We start from the raw sequence: 21,212 nt of genomic DNA, 5'->3' as shown, positions 1-21,212 counted from the left end.
TGTCAGAGGGGATCTGTACTTTACAACAGAAGTAAAAATACCCAATCACTTGGGGAACTTGCAAGCTCACCTACTTTCATCAATGTTGGGCACTGCCTCCCTTCCCCTGCTGGGACATCAGTACTGTCCATCCCCCAAGACACAAGGACATTACAGATTTCAGACTTTTCTTATGAGCAAATGTCTATGCAATGTGCATGAAAACCTGAGCAAGCATCTTCATGTTCCCAAAACCCAAACTCAGTCTTTACTGCCCTTATCGGGTCGTAAGCATGGGGTAGCAGTGGAAGGCATGTTCATATTTAGCTGGGGTATAGATGGCAAGGCACATGTGTGTGCAGGTAATAGTTATGGACGTGCCACTATGAGCCGGATGCTTCCCTGAGGCGCTAAAGATACAGCAGTGCTTGCAAAGAAACAAACACATAAGCTAATTTCTTTCTTTCTTTTTTATTTTGAGAGAGAGAGAGAGCACACGTGCATTTGGGGGGGGGGTGGAGAGGCAGAGGGAGAGAGAGAGAATCTTAAGCATGGAGCCTGATGCGAGGCTTGATCTCACGACCTTGAGATCATGACCTGAGCCAAAATCAAGACTCGGCCGCTTACCTGACTTTGCCACCAAGGCACCCCTATAAGCTCATTTCCACTGTGGCTTGCACTGAGAAAAAATAAAAAGATTATATTGATGGAGAGTTCTGGAGGGTGGGGACCTAATTTAGAGATGATCTGTCAGAGGAAGAGACGCTGGACTAAGAGCTGAAGATGCCAGCCCTTCAAAGAGCTAGGGAGAAGGCTGCTCCCATGAGGGGAACAGTAAGTGCAAAGGCCCTGAGGCCTTAGAGCAGTGCCTCCCATATTCCATATCAGCATTTACCTTTCCTGCCCACAGAATCTCTGCCTGACGGCTCTCTGTTGGATGGTGCCAGGAAGCAGCTGTCAGCCAATGTTCACTAGGAATCAATGGTTAAACACCCCAGCTGCCTCACCCCTAGAGTGGTGTGTTCTACACCGTCTTCCAGAGCCTTCTATCAGGACTGAGTTCCAGTGCTTCAGCAATAACCTGCTGTAACAAGATGCCCTTGGTTTGCTTTCCTTTCCTTCTCTGCTTACTTCCCCCCAAAACACCTGCTTGACCTTCATTGTTAATCTCAGAGCCTGCTTCTAGGGGATCCAGACTAAGACAGGCTGATAAGGATTTAGCTGGTCAGTCAAAGGAAGATTGGCCTTTGAGAATGCCAGGGGCCAAGTCACACAGGGCCTGGAGGCGATTAGTGTCTCCACTTGCTTTATGGTGGGCGGCTTATCTTCATAGCCCAATGGTAAACTACTTCCGGACAAGGACTGGCCTTGAACTACTTCTGTGTCCCTACCAAAGCCAGCCTCCCTTCTCCTGACCCTGCTCTCCCATAGAATCATGAACTCAGAGGATTTAGAGACTATTTCGTCCAGAGTCAGCTCCATGGGGTCAGGCTCTGTGTTTTGGTCATGTCTGTATCCTTGGCATCTACAACCGTCTGGCACATAGTATGTATCTGATAAATATTTATTGGGTGAATGAATCCTACAAATAAGGAAACCTACAGTCAGAGAAGGCAAACGACTTGCATCAGGTAATACCCAAGGTCGATTGGAATACTGGGTCTAGAAGCCAGTTTCCTGTTTCCAAGAGGCTTCCCTTACACTCCATGGTTCTCCCAACCCAGAGTTGATCTGGTCTGATCCATGATCATTTTGGTAGACTGTGGGACACCTTCCACCAAGGGACTCTACAAGAATTGGTCATCTCCTCGGACAGTTGTGAGGCCAGGCAGGGGCTCAATTAACAAGTGTAGACTTTAGAGCCAGGTTGGTGGGTCCTGATTCTGACCTCAACATAAGTTCTGTGACCTTGACCAGGGGCTTCAACTCTCTGAGTTGCTGGGACAGAGACCAGCTCTTGTTCAGAGTAAAGAGAGAGATGGTAGACTCGGAGAAGGGACTGTCCGACTTCTGCATTTTCTGCTGGCTACTCATCCCTTGGGGAAGCCTGGAAGAGCCAACAGGAGGTTCCCCACAATTTCCACGTATCAATAACCTGAAATATAAGCACAAATTAATTTGTAATCAGTTGTTCCCAGTAAAAGTAATCAACACAAAATATAACTGGTAACTGTTACAATTGAACAGGTTAAAATTTATTACAGATTTGGAATTTACAAAATGTTAAAATGATCCTGATAACATTTGTATTACAGGGGCTAGGGGGGAGGGAGGGATGACCCAACAGAGCAAAAAAAGAGTTTTAGGGCCGTGTAACTCTTCTGTGCGACACTACAATGGGGGACAGGTGACATTATACATTCGCCCAAATTCATAGAATGTGCAACACCAAGAGTGACCCCAAATATAAACTGTGGGCTTCAGGTGATGATGTGTCCGCTCAGGCTCACCAGCTGTAATGAAAGCACCACACGATGCGGGATGTCCATAGTAGGGGAAGCTGTGTAGGCGTGCAGACCGGGGTCCGTGGGAACTCTGTATTTCCCACTCAGTTTTGCTGTGAATCCAAAACTGTCCTAAAAAGTAAAAGTTAGGGCGCCTGGGTGGCTCAGTTGGTTAAGTGACTGCCTTCGGCTCAGGTCATGATCCTGGAGTCCCTGGATCAAGTCCCGCATCGGGCTCCCTGCTTGGGGGGCGTCTGCTTCTCCCTCTGACCCTCCCCCCTCTCATGTGCTCTCTCTCAAATAAATAAATAAAATCTTTAAAAAAAAAAAAAAAGTAAAAGTTAATTAGTTTTTTTTTAATTTATCACAAAACTTCTTCCAGAAAACCCAGATTGGGTAGAAGTAACACCCATAAAAGAAAATTCCAACAAGAACTGCCATGATTTGTAAAACTTTGTAAGTGCCAAAAACTAATCAGTGAAGCAAATAGCCACTGTAAAATGCACCTGAGAAAGAATTGGTACCGGCAAAAATGGAAGAAACTTAGGGCCTGTTTAATCATGTTCTAGAGAAAAGTCATCAACCCAGTAAATTGGCTTGATGGAGTTTGCTCTAATCTCTCCATGTACGTGCATCTGTTTTTGCATCATTCAGGTTTCTTTTAGTTTGTGTCCAAAAAGCTGCAGTCAGAGGGGCGCCTGGGTGGCTCAGTCGTTAAGCGTCTGCCTTCGGCTCAGGTCATGATCCCAGGGTCCTGGGATCGAGTCCCGCATCGGGCTCCCTGCTCTGCGGGAAGCCTGCTTCTCCCTCTCCCACTCCCCCTGCTTGTGTTCCTGCTCTCGCTATGTCTCTCTCTGTCAAATAAATAAATAAAATCTTAAAAAAAAAAAAAAAGCTGCAGTCAGAGAATTCTAGGTGTCAACCTGGTACCATCTACATGTGCACAGGGTCAACATGGCAAGGTCACAACTCCCTGTGCCCAGACAGCCCTGTTTGTAGAGGAAATTCGTCCATTTGCTCAAGAATAATGCACTGGGGCTGGGCCGGCTGGAGACATGGAGTGTCTGCAATTGGATGATTTTGAAATCCCAGTCCCTGTGAGGCCCCGGCTTGAGCGGGGAACCCAGACCGGGAGGAGTGCTGTGATGGAGCTTAGCAGCAGCTGCAGGGACACAGAAGTGACTCATCTGCGCAGGCAGGGTCCTTGCTGGAGGCTTCACTGAGGACACATCTGAGCTGAGTCTTGCAGGATGAGTCTAATGGCTCCAAGATGACAAAGAGCAGAAGGAGCTTTCTCTGCTGGCAGTGGGAGCCAACGAACGCACTGTGGGGGGTGGGGGGGGCGGGAGGCTAGGGCAGGGCGTGAGGCTGAAGGCCAGGAGGCCAGTGAGGAAGCGAGGCAACTGTGCAGGACAGGATGATGGCAGGGGCCAAGAGGGAAACTGAGGAAGCGGGGTGGATAGAGTGTAGTGGAGGGGAGGAGGTAAGATGCAAGGCGGCCTCTAAGGGACTGGTCAATGTCAGTGGGGGCGAAGTTCCTTGAACTGAGCATGGAGACGCAGTGGAAGTAAGAGTGGGACATGCACAATCGTTTTGTTCAACTGTTGAGAAAAATGTTCACATCAGAACCCTTCTAATTATGTCTTAAGGATTTAACAAAAAGCAACAACAACAACAACAAAACCAGAGCTCTTTTAATTACTGATACTCAGAGAAGTGCAGAGGGAAGTTGGCCTCCCCAGGATTGCACTTGGAAGGCCCCAGGTTGGGGTCCAAGGCCATCTTTTCAGCTGAGGCTCGGAGATGGGGTGTTTCCTGGCCCCGGGCACACAGCCATGAAGGAAGGCTCCAGAACCCAGCTCAGGGGCTCCTGTGGCTCTGCTCCTCTTTCCACGGCCAGGAGGCTGAGGAGTAATGAGGACTTAGCGTTCTTGGCCCCCACTCCTGCCCAGCTGTCCATTAGGCCGAGAACATCACGAGCCATGTCAGAGCCTCGCCCCTAGCAGCCGAACTCCCCTGAATCCGCCTGTCCCATCTCCCGGGATCTTGTCCACGCTCCGGATGGGCAAGTGCCCTGGATATGCTGGTTCTCTACTGCTAGAGGACTCTTGCCCTCCTCTGGCAGTCTCTCTCCGCTCAGTACCTCCAGGTGCTTCTGGGCCGGCCACGGAGCCGACAAGAGGATCGAGTGCATAGATCGCCTGATTTGTTCCTGAGACCTGGATTCTAGCACAGCTGTGCCATAAGCCAGCTGCACGGCCTTTGCAAGATCACTTGGCCTCTCTCAACCACAGATCCTTCCTTCACAAATTGAAAGTCACACTGTTGACTCCCATCTACATCAAAATGCCATACGGATGGAGGGAGGCAGTTAGCAAATCCACACTGTATCCTGAAAAATCCTTACGGGAATCCAAGGGACACACGATACTCTGGTCTGTTGCTTTATCTGCTATAAGCAGCAGTAAGTCTCATTGCCATCACCAGCAGCCACCCTCCAAGCAGCCTGGAGACAGGAAGCAGGGGAGAGCGCAGGGGAGGGGGATGGACAGGACCTAAGAAGCTTCCCTCCTGTTTGTTCCCTCAGAGCCTCCCTCCAAGCCTCTTCACTCTTCCTGTGGGTACAACCAGAACAAACTTGGTTATCCATTTCCCAGCCCACTGTACTTGAGAAGGAACAAATTATAAATGGCTAGAAGAATGAAAACCAAAAACTTAGCAAAAAGGATAAGACAGAAACACTGCGGGAAGTAGGTGCAAAACTCCACTACCACGGCCTGGGGGCATAGAGGAAAATACAGGGGAGCCCGAGGCCACGAGGGCAGAATTGTACCTGCTCCCAATACAACCCCACGCCACCAAAACATAAAACCAGAGACAAAGTGTAAAATTGAGTACAGCATACTCCGGTTAGGAAACCATGACTTATTACAATATTCATATCCTTTAAAGTCAGCAATGCTGCTTCTAAAACATATAACCTAAGAAAAAAATCAGATGGGGCGCAGAGGCGCAGGCAAAAGATTATTCATGGCAGCATCGTCTTTCGCAGGGAAAGAACTGGAAACACTCTAAGTTCCCTGCAGAAGCTGATGAGCAAACACAGCATCTTCTATGCTCAAACCACTTTCCCAAAGCGTTGTATTTGGGTGTCATCCATGCCATGGCCTTTCTACAAACAGATGCATTCATTTTACTGAAATAAATGCATTTGCTTTAAAAAAAAAAAAAAAGAAAGAAAGGAGGGTGTCTGGGTGGTTCGGTTGGTTAAGCGTCCAACTCTTGATTTCGGCTTCGGTTATGATTTCAGGATCGTGGGATCCAGCCCCGCATTGGGTGGGCTCCACATTCAGCGCAGAGTCTGCTTAGGACCCTCTCTCCCTCTCCTTCTGTACTTCCCCATCCCCCCATGCTCTCTCTCCCTAAAATAAATAAGTAAATCTTTAAAAAAAGAAAGAAGAAAGAAAGAAAAAAACAGCATATTGCCCTAAACAGAGTATGAGTGTCCGTTAACATCAATAGAAAGTACTAGGGATCACAATGCAAAGAAAATCATGCTATTAAAATCTGGCTAGATAAGATTGGCTGCTTAAGGCTGTGAGCTTGAGGGCTGCTTACGTAACAAGTAAGAAAGGCAGGGAGAAGGGATGGAGGGGGGAGGTTGGGAAAGGAAATCATCAAGAAAGCAGCGGAGACATTAGAAGTGCTCTAGAGAGTACCAGAAACATACTCGCAACAAGCTGGGACTTCACCCTTGATGGAAACAGGAGGCGTGAAGTATAATTGAAATTCATGATTTACTGTCCCACTCTGTGAGTTAGTATTTGGGAATTGCTCTAGAAAACAAGCTTCCAAAACAACCACCAAATGAAAAGTATTCTTCCGGTTTGGTTCCCGGTTCACACAAAACAACTGTAAAAAGACAGTTTGGGGACCGTCAGTCAAGGTCCGTTCTGTTAGGTGTCTGCATAAGAAAATCTCTGTCACTTTATTTTTTTAACCAGTGCACGTTGAAGGATGCAGGGGTAAAATTAAGAGATAACTGGATTTGCCTTAAAATATTTCAGCAAAAGAAAAAAATAAAATAAATAAGGGATAAACAAAGCAAATGTGGCAAAAATCTTGGTAAGTGTTGAATCCTGGTGATGGGTATTTGAGGGTTCCTTGTACTAACCTCTCTCCTTCAAGGAGGTTGAAAATTTGCATAATAAAAAGTAAACATCACAGATAAAAACAGGAAGACCCCCTGTTCATGGGCCACCGTGACTTACAAAGCCCATGTCATTTGGAGAAGCTCAAGGACTGTCATCTGAGAGTCAAACCCCTGATTTCTGTGCACTTTCATGAACATTTTATGCATCGGAAATCTGACCATTTTAAATTACTGTGAGACTCGATTAAAATAAATAAAAATAATGATGGAAATCCATATGTAATGATGGGGAAGGTGTCCAAGAGAGATGGCTGAGCAGGAAAACAGGCAACAGAAGAGTGTATCTGGCCAGACCCCATTTATGTAACACCGTAAAGGCAAATCCCCCATGAGCCTCTGTGTGTAGAGTCTGGAAGCCAGGACTCTAGAGTACTTATCTCAGGGTGGGGAGGTTCTGTTTTCCTTTGCTTTTATCTTTATGCTTGCCCGTATTGCAAAAAATTTTATTTTTTACCATCGCACAGATATCATTCTTATAATCAGGCGCAAGGCTATTATCATTTTGAGGAAAAAAAGAAGAAATCAGAAAAACATTCCTAGCTACATAATGAAATTATTTAAATATATAGAAGGCTACCTAACAGAAAACTAAATTTCCATTATTACCCCTGTTGCCTGTGACATTACACATTCACTGTCTGTGTCTGGCGAAGGTGCTAGAACAGGACTCCTGTAAGCTGATCTCAGCCCAGGGATGTGAACGAGTTGCAGGGAAAAGTGTCAGTTTCCTTGACTTCACCCCCTCACTCAGGCCCTGTCCCCTGCCTAGCTGGAGTGCTGTCTTGGCTCTTCTGTCCCGCTCCCCCGAGGTTCAGCTCCAGGAGGGCCGTGCGGAAGGCCCAGCCCACCTCTCCTCATGGAGCCTCGATTCTTCCTTGGCAGATGGCCATGCCCAGTGCCTCAGTGGGTGCCAATCTCCTGTCCACAGCATCTGAGAGCCTGGAGCCCAGCAGAGTGGACAGCAACCCACACCTGCTTCCTGTCCCAGTTCTTGTCAGGTGGATGACCTGGGGAAGTCATCTTAACCTCCTAAGGCCCCAGTTGTCACAGCTGTAAAAGGGGAATAAATGGACCAAATAACTATACATCTCAATGCAAAATTAAACGAGACGACATAGCAAGAGAGTCAGGAATATATAAGCCACTCAGTAATGAAATTATGTAAATATATATATAAGGCCACTTGATGGAAAATTAAATTTTAAAGCAATCACTGTTTTCAGTACTATATGAATGTTTATTGGTGATGCTGAGGACTGTCTTAAGGATGTTAACATCTTCCAAACATCAGTGAATCAATACTCATTCTGGTATTTTCAACGATGTCCTGAGGAAGTAATGAGAAGTTAGTACAAGAATGAATGAATAAAGATGTTCCTAGTGTATAACATGAGAAACTACTATGAAAGATGAGAAATACGGTGAGTGATAAAGGAAATGCTTATGATATATCACCAAATTTAAAAATCTAGCTCCAGAAGAGTGGAATCTATTTTTCTAAGAAAGGTAAATGTATATGTGTATATATGTGTATGTTATATATTTATATCTGTACATATTATACATAGAGAGAGATCCACAGAGAGAGAAGCAGAAAGATCCAAAAATCCTCTAAACAGAATCGCTCCCAAAATGATCATTGTGGTTATCTCAGGACTAAGGGATTACAGGTGACTTTTTGTTGTTTCCGTCTTTTTATGTATCTGAATTTTCTAAATACTTCGAAAGATAGTGTAGATTACTTATGTGACATTTCTAAGTTATTTTTTAACCATTCCTTCCCACTCCCCACCAACGTCCCTATCCAGCAGTTAATGATAAAAGGCTGTTCCCAGGCCCCAGCCTCGGGCTGCCAGGGCCCCGGGGTCATCCGACTGCCCCCCAACCATGGACCGTCAGTGTCTACATGGAAGAGCCTGGTGTGATTTTCACCAACAAATGGACACGGTGGGTGAACAATTAGCCAGCTCTGGGCAGAGAAACTGCCTCCCGGGAAGCTTACACAGGAACCATGGCCTTGGGAATAAATAGGAACACTCTCAAAATAATTCCCAGAAGTGGAGGTCAGTTAGAAAACTCAGCATCTAGGAATTACCCCCTCCTCCAGCAGGTAACCTGATAGGATGGATCTGAAGGTCCAGGACGGGGAATAGCAGATGGGACGGGATAAGGTTGGAGTTCTGGGTCCATCCCCTCCTGTTACTTTCCCACTCCCCTACCCTCTCCACCCCGCTCTCAGCTCGCTGTGAGCTCCTCCTCAATCTGTGCCTCAACCCCAGTCCCCACTGTACAATGTTCTTATCTCCAAACACTCCACAGTCTCTTTAGGAATCTTCCAGAGAGATGACATTGTAAATGTCAAAGGTAAAAGTACCATTTTGAGGAAACTGGTTTAAAGAGATTGATCAGTGTGTCCCAAATCTCCCATCTAGTAGGTCTAGAAGCCAAGAAAAGAACTCGCAAGACTTTACTCTTAGGCCAGGGTGACCCTGTCCTCCCCCATTCCACTTCCTGCCTTTGGCTGAGAGAAAGACTCAGGCTGTACTTAAGGACAAGGACTCCAAAGCTCAATCTCTGGCTTCAAATTCCAGCTCTGACACATACCAGCTGTGGGGTCTTGGGTGCCCCGGTTTTCTCATCAGGAAAATGGGAACAATAAGAGCGACTACATCATGGGTTTGTGTAAATATTAAATGAGTTAAAGCCTGTTTAAAACAGGGCCTGGCACATGGTCAGTGTTATGTAAGTATTTGCCATTTTGATAATTTTGTCGGCCATTAGTTGTGTCTATGAGAAGTCAGAAAAGGGCAGAGACAGACCAAGTGATTCAGCAAAGAAAGCCCAGAATCTCCTCAGAAAGCGCGAGGCCAGCAGCACCTCCGTCTTCTTCGGGAGCAGGGTGAGGCCCAGGCCATTTACCATCCATCCCTGAAGTATTCACCGAGCCAACAGGACAGTGTTCAGAAACAGATGTTCGCATATATGGTCACCTGGTTTACAATAAAGGTGCATCTGCAATGCTCGGACGAAAGATGGTGCATGCACCCCGCAGGGCCAGACTGCACGTCTGCATGGAAAAGGGCCAAACTGCACGTCTGCATGGAAAAGGGCCACACGAACGCTGACTCCAACCTCACACCATACATACAAGCTGATCCCAGATAAAATATAGACCCGAAGTTAAACAACGAAGCTTCTAGAGGATAACACAAGAGAATATCCTCATAGCCTTAGGATAGGCAAAAGTTTCTTACCAAGATACAAAAAGCAATAACCATAAGGGAAAGGTTTGATAAATTGGACTTGGTTAAAATTAAGAATTTCTCCACAGTTAAAAAAATCAAAATTTTAAAAAGGGGGAAATAATATTCAAAAGGAAATAACTCTTAGGATGACTCATGGTCTTTTATCATTATTAGTATCTATTCAAATGTAGCTAACTTACTCAAAAAAAATTAAGAACTTCTGTTCAACAAAGACTGATGAAGAAAATGAGGAGGCATGCCTAAGAGACTCATATCCAAATATGTAAATAACTCCTATAACTCAATAAGAAAAATATCAGTAACTCAATAGAAAAAGGTCAAAAGATTTAAACAGGCATTTCACAAAAAAGGGTGTCCAAATGGCCAACACATGTTAAGAAAAAATGTTCAGCGGTGCCTGGCTGGTTCAGTCAGTGGCGCGTGGGACTCTTGATCTCAGGGTTGTAGGTTTGAGCCCCACACTGGGTGTAGAGATTGCTTACAAATAAAATCTTTAGGGGTGCCTGGGTGGCTCAGTCGGTTAAGCGTCTGACTCTTGATTTCGGCTCAGGTCATGATCTCCAGGTCATAAGATTGAGTGCCACATTGGGATCTGTGCTGAATGTGGAGCCTACTTGGAATTTTCTCTCGCCCTCTTCCTCTGCCATGCTCTCTCTCTCTCCAAATAAATAAATAAATAAATAAAATGCTTTTAAAAAAAATAATGATCTAAAAAGTAAAGTGAGATCTTTAAAATTTTTTCATTTAATTTAAAAAATAAAACTGAAGTTCTTTTTTTAAAAATGTTCAACATGAATAACTGTGGAAATGCATATTAAAATCACTCTGATATACCATCACATATCCAGCAGAAGAATTAAAAAAAAAAAAAAAGATGATACCAAGTCTTGAGAAGGATGTGGAGCACCTGGAACTTTCTCTCCTACACCGCCAGTGGGACTATAAATTGGTGCGAGTACAGTGGGGAAAACATCGACAGGAATTTCTTTTTTTTTTTTTTTTTAAGATTTTATTTATTTTGCGAAAGAGACAATGAGAGAGAGACAGAGAGCATGAGAGGGAGGAGGGTCAGAGGAGAAGCAGACTCCCTGCTGAGCAGGGAGCCTGATGTGGGACTCGATCCCAGGACTCCAGGATCATGACCTGAGCCGAAGGCAGTGGCTTAACCAACTGAGCCACCCAGGCGCCCGTGTTTTTTTTTTTTTTTTTTTTTAAGATTTTATTTATTTATTTGACAGAGAGAGACAGCGAGAGAGCGAACACAGGCAGGGGGAGTGGGAGAGGGAGAAGCAGGCTTCCCGCAGAGCAGGGAGCCCGATGCGGGACTCGATCCCAGGACCGTGGGATCATGACCTGAGCTGAAGGCAGACGCTTAACCGACTGAGCCACCCGGGCGCCCCTTGTTTTGTTTTTTTAAGATTTTATTTATTTATTTGACAGAGAGAGGCACAGCGAGAGAGGGAACACAGGCAGGGGGAGTGGGAGAGGGAGAAGCAGGCTTCCCGCAGAGCAGGGAGCCCGATGTGGGGCTCGATCCCAGGACCCCGGGATCATGACCTGAGCCGAAGGCAGACGCCCAACGACTGAGCCACCCAGGCGCCCCGACAGGAATTTCTAAAGCTAAACATACACAAAACCTCATAACCAAGCAACTCTACCCCTAGGTATATACCCAACCAAGACGTGTTCATACGTGCTCCAATATACATGAATGTTCACTGCGGCATTATTCCTAATTGCCCCCAACTGGAAAGGACCTAAATACACATCATCAGTACAAGAGATACATACATTGAATAGAAGCCAAGGAATAAAATATAGATCATGTTGAGGCTGCCCCAGAAAGGGGACCATGCAGACACCAGAGAGTTCTGGAATGATGCAGCCACCTCCAGGCAGAAAACAATGGAGCAGGGAGAGGCTAACAGAAATGGGGATGCTACAGGATGGAGAAAGGAGGGATGGCCTCCTTCCTGCCAAAACCTCTGGATCTGGGAGGTTTGTCAGCTGACAGCCCTGACAAGCCACCTTCGATCCCCTCTGCATCCTGGACGTGTGCCCCTCCAGGGAACCCGACAAAACTCTGGACATCCTGTCAAAACAAGGAGCGATGAGGCAAGCATGGGAGCTGAGTCGTGTGTATGTGTGCACGCACACGCATGCACGTGTGTTAGAGGTATCTGCTACTGTGTGTCATTAACATTCAAATGTTAATTAAGATTAAAGAGGAAGCCGAGAAGCCAGGAGACAGCGAGATGGGAGGTACCTGGGTCACAGAAGCACCAGGATTGAGACGGTCTTCCCACCTGGATGTGTGGCCCTTCGGCGGTGCCTTTGGGATCGCGAGGCCACTCACCTGGGAGAGGGTTGGGGCGTGCAGCGTTGCGTGATCCCCTAGATTTGATCTGAGCCAAGGTAATATCATACCCGGAGCCACAGAAGTAGAACAGTTGGAGGCTCAGGGCGTGAGTTCAAATCTTGGCTCTGCCGCTTACCAGGTGTGGAACTTCAGGCAAATTATGCAAGTCCTCCCAGGCGTAGTTTCCTCGTGGATGAGTTTGGGACGCACGCCTGCCGCCCCCGTTCCTGTGCAGATGAAGGGGATCACGTAGTGTAACACAGAGCAAGCACCTGAGGACAGAAGCTCCCATTCATTCGGAGTTTCCTGGGTGCCGGGCACCGTGTCTTTCACGTATCATGCCTTTTAATTCTTGCCTCTCGTGGTTCTAGAACCCACTTCTTTTACAGATGAGATGCTGTGTGCTAATCTTATCATCTCGGTCACACAGCTAGAGGTAGGATTTGAACTCAGCTTTGACCTCCAGAGCTCAGGCTCTGAGCCACGGCCCTATATACTCTCCTCCAATATGGGGTGGGGGCTGCTATTTCATTATTAATCACATTTTCATGTCATCAACTTGAATAATTATCAGCACCTGTGATTTGGGCACAGATTGAGAGCCTGATGGGAAGACTAGCTTCCTGGACAGCAGCAGAGAGACGGACACGAGCCGGTGGTCTTCGCTGTGCTGGGCGGAGACAGGGCCAAGGGGCCCTTCGCTCCAGGGAGCCCTCGCCCACCCCTTCCCACACTGGCAGGTCCGTCTGCACCCCAGGATAGACCGCCAGTCTCCTGAGGGTAAGTCATCCCAGCCACACCTTCTGCCCCAGGTTAGGAATTCAAGTGTTCTTTTGGATATAGATTATCATTTCAACTCCTTCGGGGACATTAATAAATTCTTGTAATTGTTAGATTTTAATCTCTGTTTTAAAAAATGCAGTAACACACACACATGCATTCACACATGGATGCCTGTTGCCAAGATTCTAGTCTGTGCTATAATCATCTCCCAGCTGAACTGCGGTAATTTGCTCTTGGCCGGTCCTCCTTCATCTATCACATCATTTGTCCTCGTCAAAATTTAGCCTCACATTTGGCATCAACCCTTCCTGGGCCTCCGAGTTCCCACAGGACCACCACTTACCCCCTGCCCACTCACCTGTTGGGGTCAGAGGCCCCCAGCTGCATCCCCAGTCTGACGACTTCTATCAGGGCCCCCCCCCCCCCGCCCCGCCGGGGATACACTCAACCAGCCAACCTCAGTACTCCCCATACCCCAGGGTCACTAAATGATCAGTGTTGTCACCTGGTCACCCTGCACCGTCTTTCCACCATCAATTCCTCAAACGACTCACCTTCTGCCTTCTCAACAGAAACACTGGCCAGATTTGCTCTCCCTTCACGAGAGACATTCCCAGTGTGCTCACACTCCCTGGGCCTGCCTCTTATTTCAGCAATAGTGTAAGCTTGAAAGCAAGATCCATGGCTGAAAATATTGCTTACTAAAGCAATAAGTCATAGCACCTTTTTTTTTTTTTTTTAAGATTTTATTTATTTGCGAGAGAGACAATGACAGACAGAGAGCATGAGAGGGAGGAGGGTCAGAGGGAGAAGCAGACTCCCTGCTGAGCAGGGAGCCTGATGTGGGACTCGATCCCGGGACTCCAGGATCATGACCCGAGCCGAAGGCAGTCGCTTAACCAACTGAGCCACCCAGGCGCCCTAAGTCATAGCATCTTACATCCTTCCCTCGGTCTCACACCTCACTCCTCTGCAGACTGCGGGTCCCATCTCTCAGGCGTGCGCCAGGGAAAGAACAAGGGAAGTTCTGCCTGTTTTGTTTCACCAAAGAGATTTAACGTTTCCCTTCATGGAGCCAGTGCTTTTGCTTATGTATGTTTAGCACAAGCTCCTGCCTGCCTTTACTTCTGGTGACCAAATGTAAACAGCTCGCTGGAAGGGGTGCGGGATGTATTGGCTTGCCAGGGCTGCCATAAACATTGTCACAAACTTAGCAGCTTCAAATAGAAATTTATTCCTCACCGTTCTGGAAGCCCGAAGTCCAAAATCAAGGTGTCAGTAGGGTCTGCTCCCTCCAAAGACTCTAGAGGAGGATCCTCCTTTGCTTCTCCCAGCTTCTGGTGGCTCCCGGCATCCTTGGCTGGTAGCTGCATTGTTCCAGTCTCTGCCCCTGTCTTCACAGGGTGAGGACACTAGTCATTGGATCTAGGGCTCATACTAAATCCAGGATGATTTCCTTTCAAGATCCTTAACCAATTACATCTGTGAGAACCCGATTTCCAAAGAAGGTCATATCCTGTGTAGACACATATTTTGGAGGGGGATATTATTCAACCTGCTACGCAGGATGTGGAAGGATCTGGTGCTTCCCTCCCAAGATTCCAGTCCTTGAAGTTATGCTCTGCATACTTTCCCCATCCTTCTCCACAGATGGCTGCATCATTTTGCTTTGGTTGGTCATAAAATATTTCTTAAGCTACTGGGGTGTTACAGTTAAGTTGCAATTGGTGTCAAAGGAGCAGCTGCTTGTCAGTCTCCCAATCTGTGAAATGGGACCAGCAATGGCCCCTCTCGCATGTTATTGTGAAAAATAAGGAGCAAACCAAAAGGAGGCACCTGGTGCCGAGGACCAGCCCCTGGGAGGTGCTCAGTCTGTGGGAGCTCAGCCCCCCACCTCAGGTTCTCAGGCTCAGCATTCAGGATACATTGAACTCACCCCTGAACAGAAGGTAGAGCAGAGCATGAAAACCAGGTGTGACCACCCTTCACCTGAAAGATGAGGAAGAAGCAAAAAAACCACAGCTAAGTGACCATTGGATTCTATTTCACGTCACCAGCTCCCCAAGCCCCGCTCTGGGTATTTCCCCAATTGATCCCATCCCTAGCTGGCCCCAGCAGGTAGCAAGAGTATTATGTCCATTTAAAATCCTGGGGATCTTGGGCGCCTGGGTGGCTCAGTTGGTTAAGCGACTGCCTTCGGCTCAGGTCATGATCCTGGAGTCCCGGGATTGAGTCCCGCATCGGGCTCCCTGCCCTGTAGGGAGTCTGCTTCTCCCTCTGACCCTCCCCCCTCTCATGTGCTCTCTCTCTCATTCTCTCTGTCTCAAATAAATAAATGAAATCTTTTAAAAATAAAAAATAAAAAAATAAAATCCTGGGGATCTTAATTTCAAGCCCGGGGCCATGGTGGGAGGTTTCCTGTTGGTTCTGGGGTCAGGATTAGGGTTCTGGGTCGTCAGGGTGCCCTGAGAGAGACGAATCACTGCATCGAGGGAGATGTCAGAATCCAGTTCTTTCTACTGAGTTTTGTTTGCAAAGACCACTGCACTCTGAGACTGAGGCTGTGTTGGATAACGTCAAAACTGCAATGTGAAATGTGGAAAATAAAGTCAAACCAGTTGTTCATTTTCATAAAGATTTTTTTTAAAGATATGAATTCAACCTACTATTTCTTTTTTAATTTAGTCACTTCTATTTATACATAAAGACACATGGAGCCAGAGTTGGGAGGGTGGTAACCAAGCCTTAAAAATAGCATCCCACCCAGAAGGGAAATGTGATCGTAGGGGCCCCTGAGTCTTAGCCAATCCTCTGCTTCTCAAAACACTAAAAGTAATTGGCTTGGAGATTTTTATTTTCATCACTTTTAAGTCAAGGAGATTTTGTGGTGAACGAGGAGACCCTTCCTCACCATCCCCATCCTCACCTGTGCCAGCAAATGTCCACAGCTTCATTCTCCCGAACCAGATCCCAGGGAACCCAGAAAACTGTAGCCGGGAGGGAGGGGAGGTGGGGGTAGGGGGTCCAATTCAGTCTGCCAGACCTTGATTTCCAATCCAGAACTCCATAAAGCCAACCAACTTGCAAAGAAGCAGTCAACTCACCCCCATCTCGCGTGTGTTCCCTGTCGGTTTTGTGGTTGCTCATTATGTGTGAGGAGACACGAGGGCTTTCATAGAAACACCGCGGTTGAACACGTATTCCCACCCCCTCTCCAAATCGGCGCCCTTCCCCTTCTCGACACTGCTACGATTTCCTCTGGCACTTGAGACAGACATATGTTATTTTCAGTCCCACAACTTGGTGGTTCACGGCACCATCACACACATGGCCCAGGCACTGCACACGGCACATGGAAATGCACGTGGGCGTCTACATTTCAACCCCTGGACACGCGCCATGTTTTGTGGCTTTTTTTTAAATGCAATGTAACGCAAGTGGATTGTCATCACAGCCAAGCGGCATGACCAAGTTCTCCAGAAAAGTCAATGCTTTCCCAGCCCAGATCTCCATCCCACCCAAAACTTTCGCTATTTAGCGCCACTCCCTTGGTCCCCCGACAATATCCATAAATGCTCAAATTGGGTCCAGCGGGCAAAATCCTGTAATGTCCTCTTATTATTCTTACTTGATGACAAAGGGGCTAATAAGTAAATAAACACACTGATTGGGCTTACAATGATAGACATTTCCCAACAGTACTTACTGCAGCCTAATAGAAACCCATGACAAGCTCCCACTTTGTGGATCCTCTGATAGTAAATAAGAGATTATTTGCAAATGCAACCATGCTGAGTGGGGTGGTGCCCTTTAGGGTAACAGTGGGTTTAGGCTGTGTGCCAAGCTGCAAGAAGGGAGGCGTTTGAATACCCACCCACCCCCCTACCCCCCGCTCTGGCCTTGTTGGCCGCAGTAGATGCCAGGAGCCGGAGGCCTGGCAGTGGCACCCGGAGGTAGAGACAGATGTTGGATTTTTCTCCCAGATCCTGGAGAATTTGCAGATACCTTGGCTCATAGGAGATGATGGAGAATAAGGTTGGTGACAATAGAAGCAGCAACTTTCATTTAACGTGCGCTTCTTACAAGCCACGCACTGTATCTCCTTGTAATTTCATAATTACCCCTACTTCACAGACGGGGAGACTGAGACTAAGACCGATGAATCCTTGTGCCAAGATCTTGTCCCTTTGAGTCCAAGACTGTGCACCATTACTGCCTCCTAACACAATACCTGGACCTATCAGGTGCTGTGTGTGTTTAATATTAGTTGTTTAATCTCACAAAACCCTGTAAGACAGGTATTATCAGCACTTAAGAGATGGGAGGATGAAGCTCAGAGTAGTTAAGTAACTAGGCCAGGGTCCTTAGATAATAAAGGAGCAGAGGTTTGAACCAATGTGGTCTAACTCTAAAGCCTGAGCCCTAACACAGGAGTCAACAAGCTCTTCCTGTAAAGGGCCAGATAGGGGATACTTCAGGATTCTCAGTTCATCAGGTCATGGCCACAACTGCACAACTCTGACCTTGTAGCTTGACCACAGCCCTGCATGATATGTAAATGAATGGGCGTGGCTGTGTTCCAACCAGATTTTATTTACAAAATATTATTACAAAATTTATTTTATTTACAAAAGAAGGCAGTTGGGTGGATTTGGCCGAAAGTTTGCTGGTACCTATTCTAAAACATGCAGACATGCCACACCCTTGGTCAAGGCCAGGAAACCCAGGACACAGGCCTGGAGGCACAGGGACCCCCCCCTGACCTTTGCCTCCCCTGACCTCGTCTATTACTCTTCCCCTTGCTCTCTCTGCTCCAGCCACATGGCCTCTTTGCTTCTTCAAACACACCCAGGCATCTTACTGCCTCAGGGCCTTTGCATTTGCTGCTGGTTCTGCCTGGAGGATCCTTCCTTCCAGATTCCTGGCTCATTCCCTTGCCTCCTCTTCGATTCTTTGTTCCAATCTCAGCTTTTAGTAAGGCCTTCCCTCCCTGACTACCCTATCCAAGCTTAGAACCCCTACGCAAGCCTGTACTTCCTCCCTCCCTCCCCTGCTCCTTCTTTCCAGCGCACTTACCACTACCTGATAACGCCACCTGATAACCCTGATAATTTTACTAATGTATTTTGCTCATTTCCTATCTGCACCTCCACTCACTAGAATGTGAGCTCTGGGAGGGTAGGCATTCTTGTTCTGTCTGTTTTGGTCACTGCAATATATAGCCCCAGGTCCTAGAATAGTACCTGGTACGGCGAGGGTCCAGTAGATGTTTGTCAAATGACAACGATGAGGGACAGACAGGAGCTCGTCCTTAGGGCCAGCAGAACTTGGCCCCGGCAGAGCTGCTCTGGAGAGGAGGCCCTTGGCTGTGAGGACATCTGGGCACTAGGGCACTACCCGCGGTGGAGTCCGAGCCCCGGCACCTCTTAGCATTTGGGCAGGGAATCTGCTGCTTGTACAAGGCACAGCTGGGGTGGGCGCTGGGGCACGACTGTGGGGGCACGGCGAAGCTGAACCATCACCATGTGCCTTCCCCATGCCGACCTCTGTCTACCTGAGTGATGGTCCAATGTTTCTGAGGCCCTTCTAACTCGCCCTTCCCCTGGGCACAATACTATCTTTCTGGAAGGGAAACATTCATTTGACTCCCTGTTAGAGGTAACGGAGATGCTTGGAGACGTTTCTCAGCAGCCCCCACCAACCGTCTTCTCTGCCACGTGGGGTGGGGAGCCACTGGGTCTGTAACCGGACACTTTGTTTTACGGATGAACTAATTTTCCAGGGGCATTGTCAAGCTGGGAAACATCCCAAAGGTGGACTAACCTTTAACATGAGATGTAATTAAGGATTAGCTCTGTCACATGACCCATGAAGCACCGGAGACCAGAGATAATAAATCCCCCCTATTGCGAGCGTTCCCCATGGGCAGCGCCAGCCTAAACACCTACAAGGCCTGTCAGGGAGTGTGTAACACCCGGGGCCCTCTGTGGCCAGAGCCGGCAGGCTAGGCAGGGCCAAACTGCCCATCGGGGACATCTTCTACCTTCTTTGCTCAAGGGATGGTTACTGGCCTCTGAGAACAAAATATTGGCGTGCTCAAGACTGTGCACAGCTCTTCGCATACGATGTCTCTCTGAGGTCACAACCTGTCAGCCCCGTTTTATAGATGGGAACACTGAGGCTCACAGGCTCAATGATTTCCTCAAAATCCCTGATAAGTGAGCGACTGAACCAGAATTTGAACTGGCACCAAAGCCCATGTGTTGAATCACAACATCTTAGAACTTAAGTTGCCTTTCTGAACAAAGCTGGAGTTCATTTATACAGGCATGGGGTGGGGGATTTGAGCATAAGAACGAGAACAATCTCCTTCCATCCATGGTGGGCAGGGCTAACGTTTCCTTGCCTGGGGCTTTGGTGTGAATGTGGTGCAGGTAGGGGAGGGGAGGTTGCTGAACTGCCAAGGGAGCCCCGCACCAGCTTCAGGGGCGTCCCTGTCTGGGCACAGCCCCCAGCCCTAACTTAGGAAAGGCCCAGTGTGGTCATGGGTGTCCTCACGGGTGACACCACCCTGTAGCCCAATCCTTCCGTCGGGAAAGTTAAAGACCAGTGTGGTGGTTCCTCAAAACATTAAGCATGGAATTGCCACAGATCCAGCAACTTCACTGCTAGGTATGTGCCCCAAAGAATTGAAAGTGGGGACTCAATCAGATACTGGTACACCCACGTTCAGCAGCGCAATTCACAACCGCCAAAAGGTGCAAACAGCCCAAAAGTCCGTTGGCGGATGAATGGATCCACAGAATGTGGGACAGACAAACAATGGAATACCACGCAGCCTGAAACACAAATGAAATTCTGGCACGTGCGACAACAGAATTGACCTTGAAGACACGTTATGGCAGGTGGAAAAATCCAGACACAAAAGGACAAGGATTGCATGATTCCACTTACATGAGTTACCTAGGATAGTCAAGTTCACGGAAACAGGAAATAGGAGAAGTTACCAAGGGCTGGATGGAGGGAGATAGGGGATTCTTATTTAATGGGGACAGGAATGATGATAAAGTCCTGGAGATGGAGGGTGGTGACCTTGGCTCAGTAGTGTGAGTGTGCATGATGTTACTGACCCACACACTTGAAGATGGACAAAATGGTGACTTTTATATTATATATATTCTACCATAACTAAAACAAACAAACAAGGGGTGACCATCCCTGTCAGTCGGCCAGGTGGGGTTGCTACGAGCTGGAAACGATGTTTAGAGCTGGGAGGCATGGAGCCTGGGCAGCCAAAGCTGCTGGCCGCAAGATCAGGAAACCTTTACTTAACATCTGATTACATTGCAGGGGAAGAATTAAACTGACCCAGGAGGGTAGGATATCCCTCTCTTGTGCTAATAGATACCTTTTTGTGTCCACCCACCCAAAAGTACTTTGTGGACACCCACCATGTACCAGACGCTCTGCTAGGCACGTACGCGGGGGCAGAGCTAGGCACCCACGCTCACGGCGCGGTCTCCGGCAGGAACTACGGCGCCCACCGCAGACAAGGAGCAGACAGGTCCTGTGACCCAGGCAAGGCCGCCCAGCTTGCTCATGAGCTAATGAGGTGCTTGAGATTCTTACGCAGGCCCTGTCAATCCAAATCCTGTGTGGATTCTTTCAACAAACCAGTACCTCAGAAGAGATCCAAGAATCCCACCCAAAAATAAAAATAAAATAAAACTAAGGTGGGGTATCCCCAAGAAGGAACCGTCTGCTCTTTTTTGTCCCATAGTCCCGTGCTGGTCCCCAGTCTCAGGTGGGGAACGGCGCCCCCCTCCCAGCAGAGCACAGCCCTGGGATTGCCCTTGTCCTGCAGCCACAGGGAGGCCTCAGACATTGTCACCCCTCTTCCACCTACAGAACAAAAGAAAGCATTGCCTGGGTTCAAATCCAGTGTATGTAGCCACCAGAGATGGAAAGGGTCCAAAGCCATGTGAGAAATACATTCAACCCTCCGGGCAGGCCTCCATGTTTTCTTCATCGTCACGGCACCCAGCTGAGCCACAGCCTTGCCAGGTGACCCCGGGCAAGTCCCCAGGCCCCGCTGTCCCTGAGTGGTTACTAAAGGAGTGGACCCCATGACCGCCAGATCCCTTCCAGCCCTGGTGTTCTCAAGAAAG

Source organism: Mirounga angustirostris, unplaced genomic scaffold (genome assembly GCF_029215605.1).
Source record: "Mirounga angustirostris isolate CCGP_5_RB_7025 unplaced genomic scaffold, mMirAng1.0.hap1 SCAF_6, whole genome shotgun sequence".
Classification (NCBI taxonomy): domain Eukaryota; kingdom Metazoa; phylum Chordata; class Mammalia; order Carnivora; family Phocidae; genus Mirounga; species Mirounga angustirostris.
Note: the sequence above shows the minus strand (reverse complement) of the source record.